A 19,302-nucleotide genomic window follows, 5' to 3' on the forward strand; every position below is an offset into this window, starting at 1 on the left:
AGGGCCCGTGGTAGATAAGACCTGGACACGCTCTTCCAACCGGGAATAGCCTTCTTGTAGAGATTTAACAGCCTGGGTAAGTCCAGCAAGATGACGGCATAAATCATCCATAGCAGAATCTCGCTGCGTGGGCTCAGACATGGCTGCCTGATACTGTCACGTACCTTAAGGCAGAGCCCGGAGTGCAGGGAGTGGTTTCTCGTAGACCTCTGACTCGAGAGACCCTGGTAGTGATGACAGGGGCTCGGGAGCACAGAGAGGCACAAGTGCCTGACTGGATGGTAGATGTAAGAAGCAGCAGACCGTTGATGGTGGAGGTGTATTGTAGTCCAGTAGCGGAATGCAGGCAAAGGTAAGGTTCAGCAAACAGCAGAGGGATTCCTGTAGTCCGGCAACGGGATGCAAGTGATCGCAGGGTACAGCGAACAACGGGAGGGGTTCTGTAGTCCGACAGCGGATGCAGGTGCAAACGGGATACTGCGGGAAGTGGGAAGAGTCCAGTAGTCTGCAGCAAGAGGTAGAAGGCAACAAGCGCAGAGGGAGTAACAGCCGGGTATGGTGGAAGACTGGGAGGTGTCCTGTAGTACAGCAGCGGTGAACAGGCAACTTACAGATGACAGATGGTGTAACAGTCCAGGTCAGGCACAGGCGAGCAGATCAGGTACAGAAACTGAATCCAGAAGAGTAGTCAGGTACAAAGCCAAAGTTGGGGGGCAGGCAGCAAACAGCAGAGTCGGGAACAGGTCGGGTTCAATACGGATCAGGATACGGATGCAGGTTCAGGTTTAGATACAGGTTACCAGGAAACACGGGAACGCTGTTGATCAGGCAGCAAGGCAGTGAAGCAAGGATCCAGTTTAAATAGCACTATTGGCGTCAATTGCGTCAAACGGCCGCACGTGCACGCGCACGCCGCTGATCGTGGTAACGCTCTTGAAACTGCACAGAAGATCTCCTGCGACTTACGCCGCTCGGACGCCTGTGAGAAGGATCTTCCTGACAAGCAGAATGTATTTTGGGGTGGAATTTGTTGTATGCATATGCTGTGTGTGAGAAATAACCTGATAATATGACAATTTTGTAAAAAAACTAATAATAAAAAAAATCTTCATTTTGCAAAGAATTGTGGGAAAAAATGACAACTTAAAAAAACTCACCATGCTACTTACTTAATACCTTGGAATGTCTACTTTGTAAAAAGGGGTCATTTGGGGGGTATTTGTACTTTCCTGACTTGTTAGTGTCTCAAGAAATGAGGTGCACCTGATGTACTGAAGGCCTGATCAGAAGTGATCAATTTTCACTGATTGGCACCATAGTTTGTAGACTCTCTAACTTTTACAAAGACCAAATAATAAATACTAATGTGGGTTATTTTTACAAAAGATAGTATACAGTATAAATTTTGGCCAAAATTTATGAAGAAAAATTACTAATTAGCAAAAATTTATGACAGAAACAAAGAAAAAGGCATTTTTTTCACAAAATTTACGTTTTATTTTATTTATAGCACAAAAAATAAAAAACCCACTAGTGATTAAATACCACTAAAAGAAAGCTCTATTTGTGTGGAAAAAAGGACGCAAGTTTCATATGGATACAATGTTAGATGACTGAGTAATTGTCATTCAAACTGTGAGAGCGCTGAAAGCTGAAAATTGGTCTGGTAAGGAAGGGGGTGTAACTGCACTGTATTGAGGTGGTTAAGGAAGCCTCGAAATCTGTCCCTGACATCACCAAAGGGCTGCACACAATGTTCAATATATGTACTGCTTTAGAGGACTGTCAGAAACTGCAAACCTAAAAGAGAAAATCATAAGGGTCAGAGAGGGTGGATATGCTACATTTTTGGCTTAGGATATTACACATGAGGCTAATGTTCCCACTACAAACTGCTGGGGTCCAAGGGCTGCAGGTTTGGAACCAGGGGCTTAGATCATACACATATGTCCAAAATGTATTTGCGGTCTTCAAAACATGTTCCTGCATGTTCATGCTCCCATATAAGTGCACATGAAAGTTCATGTCCACTCCCAAAGTATATATGAATCTATCTCCAAATATGATGATGCGCCACGAAGGCTGCTGGGGTGGGGGGTAGATGAATATTTCAGCTAATAGAGGAGCCAGCAGCACAAGGTGCTAATAATCATAACGATAACACATAGGTAAAAATACAATTATTAACCACTTGCTTACTGGGCACTTAAACACCCTTCCTGACCAGACCAATTTTCAGCTTTTGGTGCTCTCACACTTTGAATGACAATTACTCAGTCATGCAACACTGTACCCAAATGAATTTTGTGTCCTTTTTTTCCCACAAATAGAGCTTTCTTTTGGTGGTATTTGATCACCTCTGGGGTTTTTATTTTTTGCGCTATAAATGAAAAAAGACCGAAAATTTTGAAAAAAAAACACATATTTCTTTGTTTCTGTGACAGAATTATGCAAATTATTAATTTTTCTTCATAAATTTTGGCCACAATTTATACTGCTACATATCTTTGGTAAAAATAACCCAAATTTGTGGATATTATTTGGTCTTTGTGAAAGTTATAGAGTCTACAAGCTGTGGTGCGAATCGCACAAAATTGATCACATCTGATGTACTGGTGGACTATCTCGCTTCTTGTGACCCGAACAAGTCAGGAAAGTACAAATACCCCCAAAATGACCCCTTTTTGGAAAGTAGACATTCCAAGGTATTTAGTAAGAGGCATAGTGAGCTTTTTGATGTTGTCATTTTTTTCCCACAATTCTTTGCAAAATTAAGATTTTTCATTTTTTTTTTTCTCCACAAAATTGTCATTGTAATAGGTTATTTCTCTCACATGGCATGTGTATACCACAAATGACACCCCCCAAAAAATTCTGCTACTCCTCCTGAGTATTACAATATCACATGTGTGTGACTTTTTCACAGCCTGGCCACATAGAGAGGCCCAACATGCAGGGAGCGCCGTCATGTGTTCTAGGAGCATAAATTACACATCTAACTTGTTGACTACTTATTACACTTTTGAAATACCAGGACAATGACACATGACACTGATGACAGATGGCACTGATACGTGGCAATGATGACACTTATACGTGGCACTGATGACACGTGACACTGATGACAGATGGCACTAATATGTGGCACTGATGACAGATGACACTAATATGTGGCACTGATGACACGTGGCACTAATACGTGGCACTGATGACACATGGCACTAATACGTGGCACTGATGAAACGTGGCACTAATACGTGGCACTAATACGTGCCACCGATGACAGATGGCACTAATACTTGGCACCGATGACGCGTGACACTGATGACAGATGGCACTGATAAGTGGAATTGATGACACGTGACACTGACAACAGATGGCACGTGACACTGATACGTGGCACTGATGACAAATGGCACTGATACGTGGCACTGATGACAGATGGCACTAATACGTGGCACTGATGACAGATGGCACTATGTGGCACTAATGACACGTGGCACTGATGACAGATGCCACTTATACGTGGCACTGATGACAGATGGCACTGGGGACAAATGGCACTGACAACAGGTGGCACTGGGGACAGATAGCACTGGGGGCAGGTGGCACTGGGGTGGGGTGGATTGCACTGGGGTGGATTGCACTGGGGCGGATGGCACTGGGGCAGGATGGCACTGGGGCAGGATTGCACTGGGGGAGGATTGCACTGGGGGAGGATGGCACTGGGGGAGGATTGCACTGGGGGAGGATGGCACTGGGGGAGGATGGCACTGGGGGAGGATGGCACTTTTTTTTTACACTTTTTTTTTTTTTTCCTCTGTGCACTGACGGCTGCTGCAGCCGTTCATCTCTCCCCTCTCACAGGCTGTCTGTGTGAGGAGGGAGAGCGGCGCTGAGAGATGATCTCATATGTATACATATGAGATCATCTCCCATTGGACACGCTGATCACGCTGTAAACGGCCGCTGTGATTGGCCGTTTACAGCGATCTGTGTTTGCCTGTCCCCGGGGGACACGGCGAACACAGAACTTCCGCGATGCGCGCCCGCGGCGGCGCGCATTGCGGAAGTAAACAATAGGACGTCCAGGGACGGCCAATTGCACGAAAGCGCCTGCTCTAAGGCCGTAAATCGGCTATAGGGCGGGCGCGAGGTGGTTAAATTAAACAGAAAAGCTATGTGCTCACCATAGCCGGTCCTGGTATGGATGTGTACATGTGAAAGCCTCAGTCGGGCATGGCCCGAGGAGCAGCATTGAATGAGGCCTTCACATGTATACATACATACCAGGACTGGCTTTGGTGAGCACCAGTCTTATGCTTCAACGTTCATTGCTCACTGGATGAGTTTTTCTTACACTGGCATCCCTACTATTCTGAGTGCCAACAGAGGCCTAGACCTCTGCCTGGAGCAGCACTAATGCTCAAGGAAGACTCTTCATGCTGTCTTCCCTTCCCAGTCCAAAGATGTCCAGTGTCACAATCCAATCAGATTTATCAGAAGTCAGTGGGACCCTGGTACACTCATTTACAGCCTGGAGAAGTCTGATCAGAAGTGGTCTTCATGGAAGACTTGTGGCTAGAAATCCATACATGTGGAAACAAGGCCAAGCAACTCCACTGTGCAAGCAAACACTGGTGCGTAAAAAAAATGGCATGGCAGCAGGTGCTCTGAATTGATGAGCGCAAATTAAATATTTGATTGTAAATGAAGGCAGTTTGCTGGTAAACAGGGATTTTGCAACAGTCTGTGCGTAGGTCCAAATCAGAAAAGCATTTTATTAGACACGCACACTACAGTCACGTGTAGGAGGTCAGCTTACAAGTCAGAGACCACCACACTCCCCTGTAGATCGTATAGATTTATATACACTTTACAATCAAGATAAAAAGCAAGCTTAAACATCATGGATTAACAATGTCTAATGACTTAATTTCTCTCCAGTCTTCATGAGTCAATGTATATCACGTGGGTCCTCCAAGATAAGGGTTGGCAGCTGGCAGGGTGTTGACTGCTCCTGGTGGTTCCCAATATCCAGAGATAGGATCTTGATGCCTGGTAATGTCCCTTTCAATAGTCCATAAGTCATATGATAATGACTCTGCAGTACGTCCCCTCAAAAAACATATTTAGCAAGTTCTAGACATGTACTTCTATTAATCTTTAGTGAAGACATCTCTAAAAGGATGACACATTTCTAAGGTGGCTGATGCTGTTACAAAATGGGGGGTGACCAGGTCATACAGCAAAAACCATCCTAAATTTTGCTACACACTGAAGGCTTGGAGAGTGGTACGAGGGTGAGTGCAAGCAACTGTGAAGCATGATGGAGATTTTTTGCAAGTTTGGGGCTTTATTTCTGCACATAGAGTTGGTGATGTGGTTAGAATTATCCATTTTCTCAGTGCTGAAAAGTGCATGCAATCCTTTGCTACCATTCTGTTACTCAGACAAATGCAATAGTCTCATGACAGAAACATGCATATTGCTAGATCAATTAGGTTGTATATGCCTGACATCCTGATCCCTGTTTACCCATAAGAGATGGACCCCAGAGAGCTATCCCTTTTTTTCACTCTCCCAACTTCCCTCCTCCCCATCACCACCCCTGCAGCTACTTAAATACCCCAAATCTCCTCACCATCTGTTTTAGTCCAGAAAAGCCTGCAGTACAGACATACCCATGTGCATTGCACATCGTTTCTGGCTGGTTGTGTTGCAGCCCCATACTTTTGACAATGTGGGGTATAATTTTTACGGTGGCTGTGAAACAACATGGCCACACAGGGCTGCCATCAGAAATTTTGGGGCCCCTTACACAGCTTCAGGCATGGGCCCCCTGGAGCAGAACACCGGGGGGGGGGGGGAATCAAAGTGTCATCTCAACTTCTCTTCACTCTCCTGCAGCGAGTCGAGAACCGGTGGGGGGGGGGGTGCCTGTGTCCCCCTGATGGTGGTCCTGGCAGTCTATGACAGGGGAGTCCAGTGAATAGAGGGCAGTCTATGTGTGGGGGGGGGGGGTCAGTGAATAGGGCGCAGTCTATGACAGGGGGGGTCAGTGAATAGGGGGCAGTCTATGACAGGGGGGGTCAATGAATAGGGGGTATCAGTGAATAGGGGCAGTCTATGACAGGGGGGTCAGTGAATAGGGGGCAGTCTATGATAGGGGGGGTTAGTGAATAGGGGGCAGTCTATGACGGGGGTCAGTGAATAGGGTGCAGTCTATGACGGGGGGTCAGTGAATAGGGTGCAGTCTATGACAGGGGGGGTCAGTGAATAGGGGGCAGTATATGATGGGGGGTCAGTGAATAGGGGGCAGTCTATGACGGGGGGTCAGTGAATAGGGTGAAGTCTATGACGGGGGGGGGTCAGTGAATAAGACACAGACTATGCCAGGGTGATGAATGGATGGGAAGTAGTGTATGCCATGGGGAGTATCTATGAGCTGTACATCTGTATACTGGCTCTGCCCATGATGTCTGCCATACATTGGCACATCCATTCCCTGAGAGGTGTCACATAGCCATGAGAAGGGTATGTGGCCACTTACTGCTCTGTCCTCCTCTGACAGGAAGTTGGGTCCATCATCCAAGCCTTCCTGCTACAAAGAGAGAACGAAACACACACTGTTACCCTCCTCGCAGAGCCCCCCAGGCCCCACAGCCAGCACTACACCCTGCACAGGCGCCAATCCATTCCCCCGCCCTCCCCTCTGCTGCTCACCATCATGGCTGAGATGGTCACTGGCAGGCTGGGGACGGACTCCACCGAAGATCAGGGGGAGAAGAGATCTCCTCAGGGACACATGATAGAAGGAGGGGGTCCAGCTGAATGACAGCTGGACTGAACTGCAAGTCTGCTGGTGGGTTAGATTATCATGTGACCATTTTCTCTCCTCTCTCCAGCCGCGACAGGAGAGCGGGGGGAGGAACTGCCGAAACGAAAGTGTTTTTTCTCCTCTCAGCCGTGAGCTGAGAATGAGGGGCGACCGGGCCCCCTGGGAACATTCGGGCCCCTTACAGGCGTAATGCCTGTACCCCCCTGGGCCACAGCATGCGTACAATCACCTCTAAACACCGGGTTTGATTTACTAAAGGCAAATAGACTGTGTACTTTGCAAAGTGAAATTGCACTCTGCAAGAGTGGTTGCTCTAGTGCTTAGAAAATAAGGGTGAAGCTCTGCTGACTTCCATCATCCAATCATGTGCAAGCAAAATTGCTGTTTTTTTTTTCTTGCATGTGATTGGGTATTCTTTGCAAAGTGAAGTTCTTTTTTTTTAAGTTTTTGAAAGTTTATTATGTAAATTATGCAGGGAATATTTTTAGTTCTCCTTTTCTTGCACAGTCTTTGTGCAGTATGACAAGCAGCAATAAGACTGATTTATGACCAGCTGGAGCATCTCTCCTGATAGTTGAAGATTTGCCAATGTGCTGATGGCTACACCATCAAAGGGATGTTGTACAGCATTCATAGCCACAACATGGACATGTGGTCAGCAGTTTCTCTTAGCCTTATAGTTGTGGTAGACATGACCTGCCTTCAGGATGGACTTATCAGTATGTCCACCACCAGAAACGACTCCAACGATTGCTCTGTTTACAGAAGGGGTAACATTTTTGGAGCCAGAGGGCAGCTTTACTCTGTTCTTCTTTGTTTTAGGATTGTGAGAGATGACTAGCATAGTTGCCAGGTGCAGGAGCCAACTTGCCACGATCACCTGGCTTCTCCTCTACACAACAAACAATAGTTCCTTCAGACATGGTGCCAACAGGGAGGACGTTACCAATGTTTAGCAGAGCTTTCTTGTCACAGTACACAAATTGACCAGTATGGATACACTCAGCTGCAATGAAAATTTCAGTCCTTTTTGAACCTGTAAGGGTCACAGAAGGCGACTATAGCAATTGGAGCACCACAGCCAGGATTGTGGATAATGTCTTTCACAATCCCCTTGATGTAGCCATGCCTTACTACAAAAGTCGACAGCCCTGAGCTGAGCAGGTCCTTTCCTATGTTTTACATGGGCTCTGAAAACAGACCCTGCACCTTTTCTCTGTCCCCTGATTACATGTCCCATGGTGCACTAGGTCCGGGCTCTCCGCAAAGAGCAAAGTGAAGGTTTACCTCATTTACTAAGCTCTTTTATACACTAACCTTTTTAAATGTTATATATCCACTTGCCAACCGCCCTATAGCACATTTACTGCTACAGGGTGGCTGTGCAGTGTGGGGTCAGGTATAAATACGTGATCCTGCACTTCCGTGTATCAAGTGCGAGTGCACGCCACCGGCGGTTTACTCCCGCTGTGAATCTACCGCAAACCAATCAATATACGCTTATTGTTTTTTTTTTTTACCAAAAATATGTAGCAGAATACAGATTTGCCTAAATTTATAAAGAAATTAGATTTTTTTAAATTTTTTTATTGAATATGTTTTATAGCAGAAAGTAAAAAATATAGTTTTTTTTAAAAAAATTGTCTTTTTTTGTTTATAGCACAAAAAATAAAAACCGCAGAGGTGATCAAATACCACAAAAAGAAAGCTTTATTTGTGGGAAAAAAAAGACGTAAATTGTATTTGACTACAGCACCACACGGCCACACAATTGTCAGTTAAAGTAACGCAATGCTGTATCGCACAAAAATAGCCAGGTCATGAAGGGGGGTGAATCATCAGGAGAGCAAGTTGGTAAAGTCCCTTTCTATCAATGGAATCTGTTGATTCCAAACTTGTTGCGTGGGCTCTTGCACCTAATTGGAGTGCAGGTTCTTTCACCAGTGGGCATGCTCCTGTGTGGGGAGAGTTAAGACTTTGACACAGCTTCCTATTACTACCACCCACCCACCCACCCAGATTTGTTTGAATAAGCCCTGAGGTAAAAGGCACTTTTTCCTTTAGATTTAACAAAAACCATACAATATGAGGCCAAACAAGCTAAACAACTTCCAATTGTATCCCATTAGGCAGGGCCTTGCACTACATAGTTTCCTGACGCATCATGGCAGCACACGCAGTGGGTTGTGACTCCGCCTCCACAACCTGATAGGACTGGTTAGCTATAAGATTTGAAGAGGAGTCCACCGTTGCATTCTCCTTTTTTTCCTCACCTGTATGGGACATTACGTTTCGAGTTCGGTTAGCATGGAACCCCTTACCGCACTACCCCAGCTAGGTTCAGCCTCTCCTACTTGGAAGTCCCTGTCCGTACGGTCTCTAAATGAGCCATAACGCAGGGAGCCCAACTCTGGTGGTCTCAGGGGCAAAATTACAAAGCAGCGGACTTTTAAAAGGAAAAACCTTAAAAAGGTTGTAATGAATGCAGCGGTCTCCCCCTTCCTATCTATTGTGCTCCCAGGCATGTCTCCTTTTCTGCCTACCTTCCGTTTTCAGTCCTCAGTTTTCTTCACCTTTTTTTTTTTCTCTTTCCTCCTTTTTTTCCCCTCTAGGCACGCTGAGCCCTGTAGTTCCACGGCGCTGTGACCTTTCCATCATGGCGGTTCCGTTCGGACGATCGGCGCTCAGGAAGTGACGTTTTCCCCTTGCCCTCTGCATTTGCCAGCATCCAAGATGGCGCAGGACGGCGCAGGCGGCCAGTGCGCATGCGCGGCGGTGACGTCACTCCTCCAGCGACGGCGGGCTATTTAAAAAATTTAATTTTCGTTTGGAAGTGCTGCTTGTGCTTTCCACACCATCTACCATCCTGATCTCTGCACACAGCCTGCTGCCTTGCAAGACAAGTCCTCCTGAACTCTGGTAAGCCTCTTTTCTTTCATCTTTATGCACTTTGCCATTCATTTATGTGCTGCACCTTCTGCCCATACTCTGCATTGGCTCTTACACTGAAAACCTCTGGTCACAGGTGTACTCTATTCTTCCCTATGGAGACCGCTGCCTTAGTAGACCATCCTAGAACCGCAAGGTAAGGGGATGTATGGATTTGGTAAGTAGTGAAGAGGAGAAAAAAGAGAGCACTGCCACTAATACCTTTCATTTTGGTAGCTCTGGCAGGTCTTCGGGGTCATCCCATTCTAAAAGAAAGGAACGTTCCCCCTCAAGACACTCTCACTCTCGGCGAAGTCGGTCAAGGTCTTCCTGTCATCGCAGAGAGGCGCCATCCTCACATCGAGAGGAACACCATACCCGTCCTGCGGTTAATACCTGCTGGGTCTGTGGAGCGCAAGCATTACCTAGTAAGCTTGTTTGCCAAATCTGTCTGGAGGAAGCAACTCGGGACAAGGAAGCTGACGCTAGAGAAGCCTCCAATATTATAAGAGACTCAGTTAAGGAAACAATCCTACAGGTGACAGCTTATGATCCAATCAGGTCATCTAACTCAGCGTCAACCTCTCACACCCCTCAGGATCCAGATGACTCCTCAGAGGATGAGGATCCCCTGACTCCTACAGTTTTCGACTTTGCATTAATAAACCCTTTTGCGAAATCGGTTAGGGAAGCGATCGGTTGGGAGGAAGAGAGAGATGTCCCGCCTAAGTTAAGGAAATACTTCCCTAACCTAAAAAAAGACCCTGAGGTCTTCCCCTTTATCGAAGAGCTAGAGGAGCTCATAAAAGATGAATGGCAAAAACCAGAAAAGAAGTCCGGCTTAAACAACAGATTAGCGAAGCTCTATCCCCTAAAAGAGCCAGCAGTGAACCCTCTTATCTCCGCTCCCGTGGTAGACTCCTCACTGATGCGCTTAGCGCGCCATGTAACCCTACCAATAGAAGACGCCGTAACCTTTAAAGATGTGATGGATCGCAAAATCGATCTCGACCTTAAGAAGGCCTACTCAGCAACGGGGGGGGGGCCTGTAGGCCAGTAATCGCTCTAGCAGCGGTCGGTAGAGCCATCACCTCCTGGACGTCTGGAGTTGAAAAATTAATTGCAGAAGCAGCAGACCAAGACAAAATTATTTCAGCACTGCAGGAACTCAGCCTTGCGGGTGATTTCGTAGCGGAGGCGGCGGTGGACGTTATTCGGTCCTCAGCAAGAGCAATGCTGGCCTCAGTAACTTCCAGAAGAGCTCTCTGGCTAAAACCTTGGGTTGCTGATGCGACTTCCAAATCCAGCTGGTGTAAGATCCCTTATGACGGCACTAACCTTTTTGGTTCAAAATTAGATTCCACAATATCAAAGGTCACGGGGGGAAAATCGGGTCTAATACCGTCGGACAGAAGATCCAAGCAACAGAAAAATCCGCCCTTCAGACGTCACCTTCCGGAAAGGTACCGGGACGTAAGGTCTTATAGACCTGGGAAAGAATTCAAACGGAATTGGCGAAGCACACAACCCGCTTTTGTGAGAGTCCAAAAATCGAAGACAACCATGCCGGGAGACCAACAAAAATCTTTTTGATGCCACGCATGCCCAGCCCGCAATAGTAGGTGCGAGGCTGAGACTATTTGCCCAAATTTGGATAGACAAAATAAAGGAACCCTGGGCGATATCCACCATTCAGCAAGGTCACAGGTGGAAGTTCAAGCGAAAACCGCCAAAAAACCACTACAAACCTACCAAACTTCCCTTTTCGCGCCTAAAACGAAAGCTTTTGGTCAGATACATTATGGAGTTACTCCAGAAGCAAGCAATCATAGAAGTTCCACAGGAGCAGAGAGGAGAGGGGTTTTACTCTCCCCTTTTCTTGATGTCAAAGAAAACAGGAGACCTGAGGCCCGTGTTGGATTTAAAGAAGTTAAACCAAATGATTCTAGTCGAATCATTCAGGATGGAGAGTCTCCAATCAATATTACTAACAATAGGGGAGAAAGATTGGATGCTCTCGGTCGATTTATCCGACGCTTATCTACACATTCCAGTGCATCAAACCTTTCAAAAGTACCTACGCTTTGCGATAGGCAGGCAACATTTTCAGTTCAAAAGCCTCCCATTTGGGATATCAACGGCACCCAGGACCTTCACAAAGGTGTTACTTCCGGTTATAGCACTATTGAGAGAAAGGGGTCTAAGAGTCCTACACTATCTCGACGATATTCTTCTTCTAGCAGACAGTCGAGAAACACTTCTACGACATCGTTCAATTCTGATTTCCACGCTCCAGCAATTCGGGTGGATAGTGAATTGGAGGAAGAGCAGCCTGGTCCCAGTACAGAAGATGGTCTTCCTAGGAGCCGAATTGGACACCAGATCCAACACAGTAGGGCTTCCCCAGGAGAAACTTCATCCTCTTATCCGCAAAGTGAGAAAGCTACTATCGGTAGACCACCTGTCTGCAAGAAAATGCTTAAGTGTTCTGGGCTCAATGTCATCAACCTTCCTAATGGTTCAGTGGTCCCAATGGAACTCGAGGGTATTCCAGAATTCATTCCTAAAACAATGGAACGGGGTGTCAATGTCACAACAAATAACAATCACCAGGGCAGTCAAGGAGTCAGTACGTTGGTGGACTCAAACCAGCAATTTAACTCGCCGTCGTCCCATCGTTCATCCACTCCCAGAAATAGTAACGTCGGATGCCAGTTACCTTGGCTGGGGAGCGTATCATCTAGATCGGGGAGCACAAGGCCGCTGGTCCTTCTGTCCACAAGGGATAGTCTCAAATGTTCTGGAACTCAGGGCTGCATGGCAAGCACTCCTAACTTTCAGTCCCCTCCTTTCAGGGAAGAGTGTCCTCCTGCGTATGGACAACACAGTGGCTGTGAACTATGTCCACAGGCAAGGGGGCACCAGAAGCAAAGTCCTAATGCAGGAGGTACGACCTATAATCGAGTGGGCTCAAGTCTACCTGATGGATCTGAAGGCAGTATACGTACCCGCGATTCACAACCAACTCGCAGACGATCTAAGTCGAATATTTATTTCAAACAACGAGTGGTCTCTCAGTCACAAGGCCTTTACTCTTCTGACACACAAATGGGGTGTTCCCGATATGGATCTGGCAGCAACTCCAGCGAATCGCAAATGTACTCGCTTCTTAGCAAGAACCGCCTATCCAGCATCAACAGGGATCGACTGTCTCCACCATCCTTGGGAATTTCGCCTAGGTTACATATTCCCTCCAGTGCCCTTGATAGCCAGGTTTCTGGCCAGACTGAGGACTTCGTCTTCCACGGTAATAGCAGTGTTGCCCTTCTGGCCCAGAAGACCATGGTTTCCGACCATCCTGCAATTGAACACAGAAGACCCTCTCCCACTTCCGCTGTTCCCAGACTTGCTCTCACAGGGGAAATTTCTACACCCGTCACCAGAGCGACTACACCTGACGGCTTGGAAACTGAAAGGGAAAGGTTACTAGATCAGGGTTGTTCATTAAGAATAATATCCACCTTACAACAAGCAAGGAAGAAATCGACAAACAACATATATAATAAGATTTGGAAAAAAAATTCTGCAATAGCCCAACTACAGTCCTGGAATCCCCTTTCTCCATCAGTCTCTCAGGTGTTAGAATTCCTACAACTAGGCCTAGAGAAAGGTTTAAGGTCAAGCACCTTAAAAGTTCACGTCTCTGCCATATCCGCAATGACAGGAATCAAGTGGGCTTTAAACCCCCTCATCATTCAGTTTCAGAAAGCATGCCTAAAAATAAGGCCTCCTAGAAAACCAATTTTTCCGACCTGGGACCTATCGATCGTCCTGGAAGCTTTAACAAAAGAACCTTTCTCGACGGGGGGATCAATATCCCTATGGGACTTGACACTAAAACTATCGTTTCTAGTTGCAATCACATCGGCCAAAAGGGTCTCCAAGCTGCAAGCTCTATTAATCAAAGAACCACACCTAGTCTTTTTCCCAGACAGGGTCGTACTCAGACCTTCGGAACAGTTTGTGCCAAAGGTAGCATCTAGCTTCCACTTTAATCCGGAGATCAATCTTCCTGTTTTTCTCAACACAGATGGAAATCCACACCCTCTGGACGTGAAGTCTGCAATATCCGCCTACCTGGAGGCTACCGCTCCATTCAGGAAGTCAGAAAACCTCCTGGTCATTCCGCATGGCGCCAAAAAAGGTCAAGCGGCTTCTTCAAGGACAATATCCTCATGGTTGATTAAAGTCATCAAGAAAGCATATCTAGTTCAACACCTTCCAATACCGGAAAACCTGAAAGCGCATTCAACGAGAGCGATGGCGACCTCATGGGCAGCGTACAGCAGAGTATCACCAGAGACTATTTGCAAGGCAGCAACCTGGTCGTCAAAAACCACATTTCATGTCACACTATAGAATAGACCCGGCTCAATTAACTACGGTTGAGTTTGGGAGATCAATTATTCAATCAAACTCATCCATATCCTGTACTTGAGTAAATAAAAAAATTTCTGAAAGGCACCCTCCCATGTAGCGAGTTATTTCCCACTGTGTGTGCTGCCATGATGCGTCAGGAAAACGGAAAATTGTATACTCACCTTTCCGTAATTTTCCTTTCCTGACGCATCCCATGGCAGCACACAGAATCCCACCCCTCTAAGGTGATAGTTACTGAGAATGCAACGGTGGACTCCTCTTCAAATCTTATAGCTAACCAGTCCTATCAGGTTGTGGAGGCGGAGTCACAACCCACTGTGTGTGCTGCCATGGGATGCGTCAGGAAAGGAAAATTACGGAAAGGTGAGTATACAATTTTCCGTTTTAACCACTTAAGCCCGAACCAATTGTCAGCCTAAGGACCAGAGGTCTTTTTACAATTTCGCACTGCACTGCTTTAACTGGTAATTGCGCGGTCATGCAATGTTGTACGCAAACTAAATTTGCGTCCTTTTCTTCCCACAAATAGAGATTTCTTTTGATGGTATTTGATTGCCTCTGCGATTTTTATTTTTTTACGATATAAAAGGAAAAAGACTGAAAATTTAAAAAAATATATATTTTCTACTTTTTGTTATAAGAAAAATCAAATAAACTAAATTTTACTCATACATTTAGGCCAAAATGTATTCAGCCACATGTCTTTAGTAAAAAAATGTCAATAAGCGTATATATTTATTGGTTTGCGCGAAAGTTATAGCGTCTACAAACTAGAGTACATTTTCTGGAATTTACACAGCTTTTAATTTATGACTGCCTTTCTCATTTCTTGAGGTGCTAAAATGGCAGGCCAGTACAAACCCCCCCCCAAATGACCCCATTTTGGAAAGTAGACACCCCAAGGAAATTGCTGAGGGGCATGTTGAGCCCATTGAATATTTTTTTTTTTGTCCCAAGTGATTGAATAATGACAAAAAAAAAAAAAGTTTACAAAAAGTTGTCGCTAAATGATATATTGCTCACACATGCCATAGTTATATGTGGAATTGCACCCCAAAATATATTCTGCTGCTTCTACTGAGTACGGGGATACCATATATGTGGGACTTTTTGGGAGCCTAGCCACGTACGGCACCCCGAAAACCAATCACTGCCTTCAGGATTTCTAAGGGTGCAAATTTTTGATTTCACTCCTCACTACCTATCACAGTTTCGAAGGCCAAAAAATGCCAAAATAGCACAACCCCCCCTCCCCAAATGACCCCATTTTGGAAAGTAGACCCCAAGCTATTTACTGAGAGGCATGTTGAGCCCATGAAATATTTTATATTTTGCCACAAGTTGCAGGAATATTACAAACTTTTCTTTTTTTTGCACAAAGTTGTCACTAAATGATATATTGCTCAAACATGCTATGGGCATAAGTGAAATTACACCCCAAAATAAATTCTGCTGCTTCTCCTGAGTACGGGGATACCACATGTGGGGGACTTTTTGGGAGCCTAGCTGCGTACAAGACCCCGAAAACCAAGCACTGCCTTCAGGATTTAAATATAAAACGCTACCAAAAAAAACTGGTAGCGATCGCAGGGATCAGGCCTGACTCTGTGAACGCTGCAGTTATGTGTTTAGTGTTTTGTAAGTGACAGTGAGCGATCGATACTGCACTTGGGTGGGCTGGGCGGAGGGGCAAAAGGTATCTGGGCTGATCCCGCTAACAATGCGTTTTTTTGGAACCCTAAACTGCTGGGGACGCTAGTATAGATCTGATCAGATCAGATATTGTTCTGTTCAGATTCTATACCACTACGGAAGGTTTATGCTTTGCGTGTGGGTGTTAGCGGTACTGGCACTAACCTAGCGCTGCCTGGGGCGACGCAGACCCTGACCCTAAAACCTAATTGATATCACTCGCCGGGTGATCAGGGGGTTAAACCTTTATTGGGTAATAAATGGTGGGTGCCCTGATGCTATAAAAAGCAAACTAACTAACCAGAGTCACTCACCCGTAACACTTATACGGTGATCACTGGTGAAAGGGTTAACTAGGGGAAATCAGGGGGTTAAAATCTTTATTAGGTAGTATATGGGGTGCCTGACGCTGTATAAAAACCTGACGGGGAACCTAAATAACTAACTGGCTAACCAGCGTCACCAGTGACACTTATACGATGATTGCTGGTGAAAGGGTTAACTCTAGGGGCAATCAGGGGGTTAAAATCTTTATTAGGTAGTATATGGGGGTACCCAACGCTATAAAAACCTGGCGGTGAACATAAAAAATAACTAGCTACCTAGCGGCACCAGTGACACTAATGCAGCGATCAGAAAAACGATTGCTTAGTGACACTGGCAAAAATGGGTGAAAGGGATACCTGGGGGCAATCAGGGGGTTAAAATCTTTATTAGGTAGTATATGGGGGTCCCGAACGTTAGATATTTAGGTTCCCTGTCAGGTTTTTATATAACGTTCGGGACCCCCATATACTACCTAATAAAGATTTTAACCCCCTGATTGCCCCCAGGTATCCCTTTCACCCATTTTTGCCAGTGTCACTAAGCAATCGTTTTTCTGATCGCTGCATTAGTGTCACTGGTGCCGCTAGGTAGCTAGTTATTTTTTATGTTCACCGCCAGGTTTTTATAGCGTTGGGTACCCCCATATACTACCTAATAAAGATTTTAACCCCCTGATTGCCCCTAGAGTTAACCCTTTCACCAGCAATCATCGTATAAGTGTCACTGGTGACGCTGGTTAGCCAGTTAGTTATTTAGGTTCCCCGTCAGGTTTTTATACAGCGTCAGGCACCCCATATACTACCTAATAAAGATTTTAACCCCCTGATTTCCCCTAGTTAACCCTTTCACCAGCGATCACCGTATAAGTGTCACTGGTGATGCTGGATAGCCAGTTAGATATTTAGGTTCCCCGTCAGGTTTTTATATAACTGGCTATCCAGCATCACCAGTGACACTTATACGGTGATCGCTGGTGAAAGGGTTAACTCTAGGGGCAATCAGGGGGTTAATACATTTATTGGGTAGTATATGGGGGTACCTAATGCTATAAAAACCTGGCGGTGAACCTAAAAAAATAACTAGCTACCTAGCGGCACCAGTGACACTAATGCAGTGATCAGAAAAACAATCGCTTAGTGACACTGGCAAAGGGGGGTGAAAGGGTTAACTCTAGGGGCAATCAGGGGGTTAAACCTTTATTGGGGGGGTAGGGGGCTACCCTGGGCCTAACACTAACTGCCCTGACAGTTTTTACTGTCACAACTGACACTAAATGCAGTGATCAGTAAATAAATGATCACTGCAATCAGTGACATTGTGACTGGGAGGGGGGGGGGGGTGATTTGTGTGCCTATGTGTACCTACGTGTCAGTGTAGTGATTGGTGCACTTACTATGTTTTCTCCTCGCAGTCCGGTCAAAAAGACCGCCCCGAGGAGACTTCCTCCCTGCCTGTGTTTACATTACACAGGCAGGGGAAGCTTCTCATTCGCCAGGAGCGATCGAGAGGGGATGGCCAGAAACCAACAGCCATCCCCTCATCCAGGATCGCTTCTGAAGGGAAACGGACCATCGCAGCCAGTGGGAGGGGGTCCGATCGGACCCCCACCCGCTGGAAGGCAAGCACGTACAGGTACGTGCTTGTGCCTGTCCATGCCATTGTGCCGATGTAGATTTACATGCGGCGGTCCTTAAGTGGTTAAGTTAAATCTAAAGGAAATTTGTTCAAGAGAATTGAACATGTATGGCTAGCCAAAGGCCCCATTCACACATAATGTTTTTTTTTTTGATGGACTCTGTTTGCTCAGCGGGGATCGATCCGTTGATCCCCACTTAGCAGGTGGATGACAGGTCCGTCTGTGCTCCCTGTGCAGAGATGGACCTGTCAGATCTCCGCTACGGGGGATCGGATGAAAATGGATCTGCCTGTCAGTTTTCATCCGATCCAATCCACCAGATGGATGGGAAATAGGGTTTCCATCTGTCTGAATTGAGCGGATCAGATGTCAGCGAACATGTCACTGCTGACATCCATTGCTCCATAGAACTGTATGGAGTGTCTGTTCGGGTCTGCCTAGGAAACTGACAGGCCGACCTGAATGGTCTGCATGTGTGAATGGGGCCTAAGGGCTAGTGTACACTGGCTTCAAAACATGGCTTAGGACATGCTTTTTTAAAGCTCTCTAAATGCCAGTCAAAGCCCTGTCACTAAATAAATGATTAGCTTACAGTCCTGTATACACCTTGATTTTTCTTCTTGCTTGGATGAGGCTTTGGTGGAGCTTCGATGAAGCCTTTGGTGGGGCTTTGTTGAGGCTTCAGTGGGGCTTCAAGCGAGCTTTGCCATTCTATGGAGGCTTTGAAAAAGCTTTGAAGCACCACTGAAGCTACATGGGACATAATTTTTGAAGCAAAGCCAAAAGCAAAATCAAGGTGTAAACAGGACTGTAAGCTAACCATTTTATTTTGTGACAGGGCTTTGACTAGCGTTCAGAGAGCTTTAACAAATCCTGTCCTAAGCCATGTTTTGAAGCAAGTGTAAACTAGCCCTTAAGCCCCTTTCACACATGCAGACCGTTCAGGTCCGCCTGTCAGCTTTCTAGGCGGACCTGCAAGGACACGCCATACAGTTCTATGGAGCGATGGATGTCAGCGGTGACATGTCCGCTTACATCCGATCCGCTCAATTCAGACGGGTGAAAACCCTCAAATCAAAATGTTTAACAAAGCGTGTGCGAAGCCTTGTTTTGAAGCAAGTGTAAACTAGCTTAATGTGTGTCGAAGTCGAAGCAAGTGTAAATGAGCCCTTTTTTCATTCACGTTGTAGAGATGTTATTGATAAATTATTCAGCGCATGTTTGTTATAGCGCCCTCACATTTTTATATTATTTTTATAAAATTTTCTAAATATTATTATGTTTCCATTTTTATAGCATTTTATAAAATGTGCATATAACTGTGGGACAGCGCTGTGTGTATATAGCCGTACTGTGCTCCTTTATTGCTAGGAGTGGAGTTGATGTCACACCTCAGTCACACACATTCCTGCTCAGTGACTGACTCACTACAACTCCC

General features: G+C 45.8%; 1 pseudogene; it reads right to left on the reverse strand.

The window, feature by feature from the left end:
- Nucleotides 1-7,308: 7,308 nt before the first annotated feature.
- LOC143961960 (large ribosomal subunit protein uL2 pseudogene) lies at nucleotides 7,309-8,081 on the reverse strand (annotated as a pseudogene).
- Between the last annotated feature and the right edge of the window lie 11,221 nt (nucleotides 8,082-19,302).

This window comes from Lithobates pipiens, unplaced genomic scaffold (genome assembly GCF_037356315.1).
Source record: "Lithobates pipiens isolate NorthernLeopardFrog02 unplaced genomic scaffold, aLitPip1_a1.2 Scaffold_8, whole genome shotgun sequence".
NCBI classification, from domain to species: domain Eukaryota; kingdom Metazoa; phylum Chordata; class Amphibia; order Anura; family Ranidae; genus Lithobates; species Lithobates pipiens.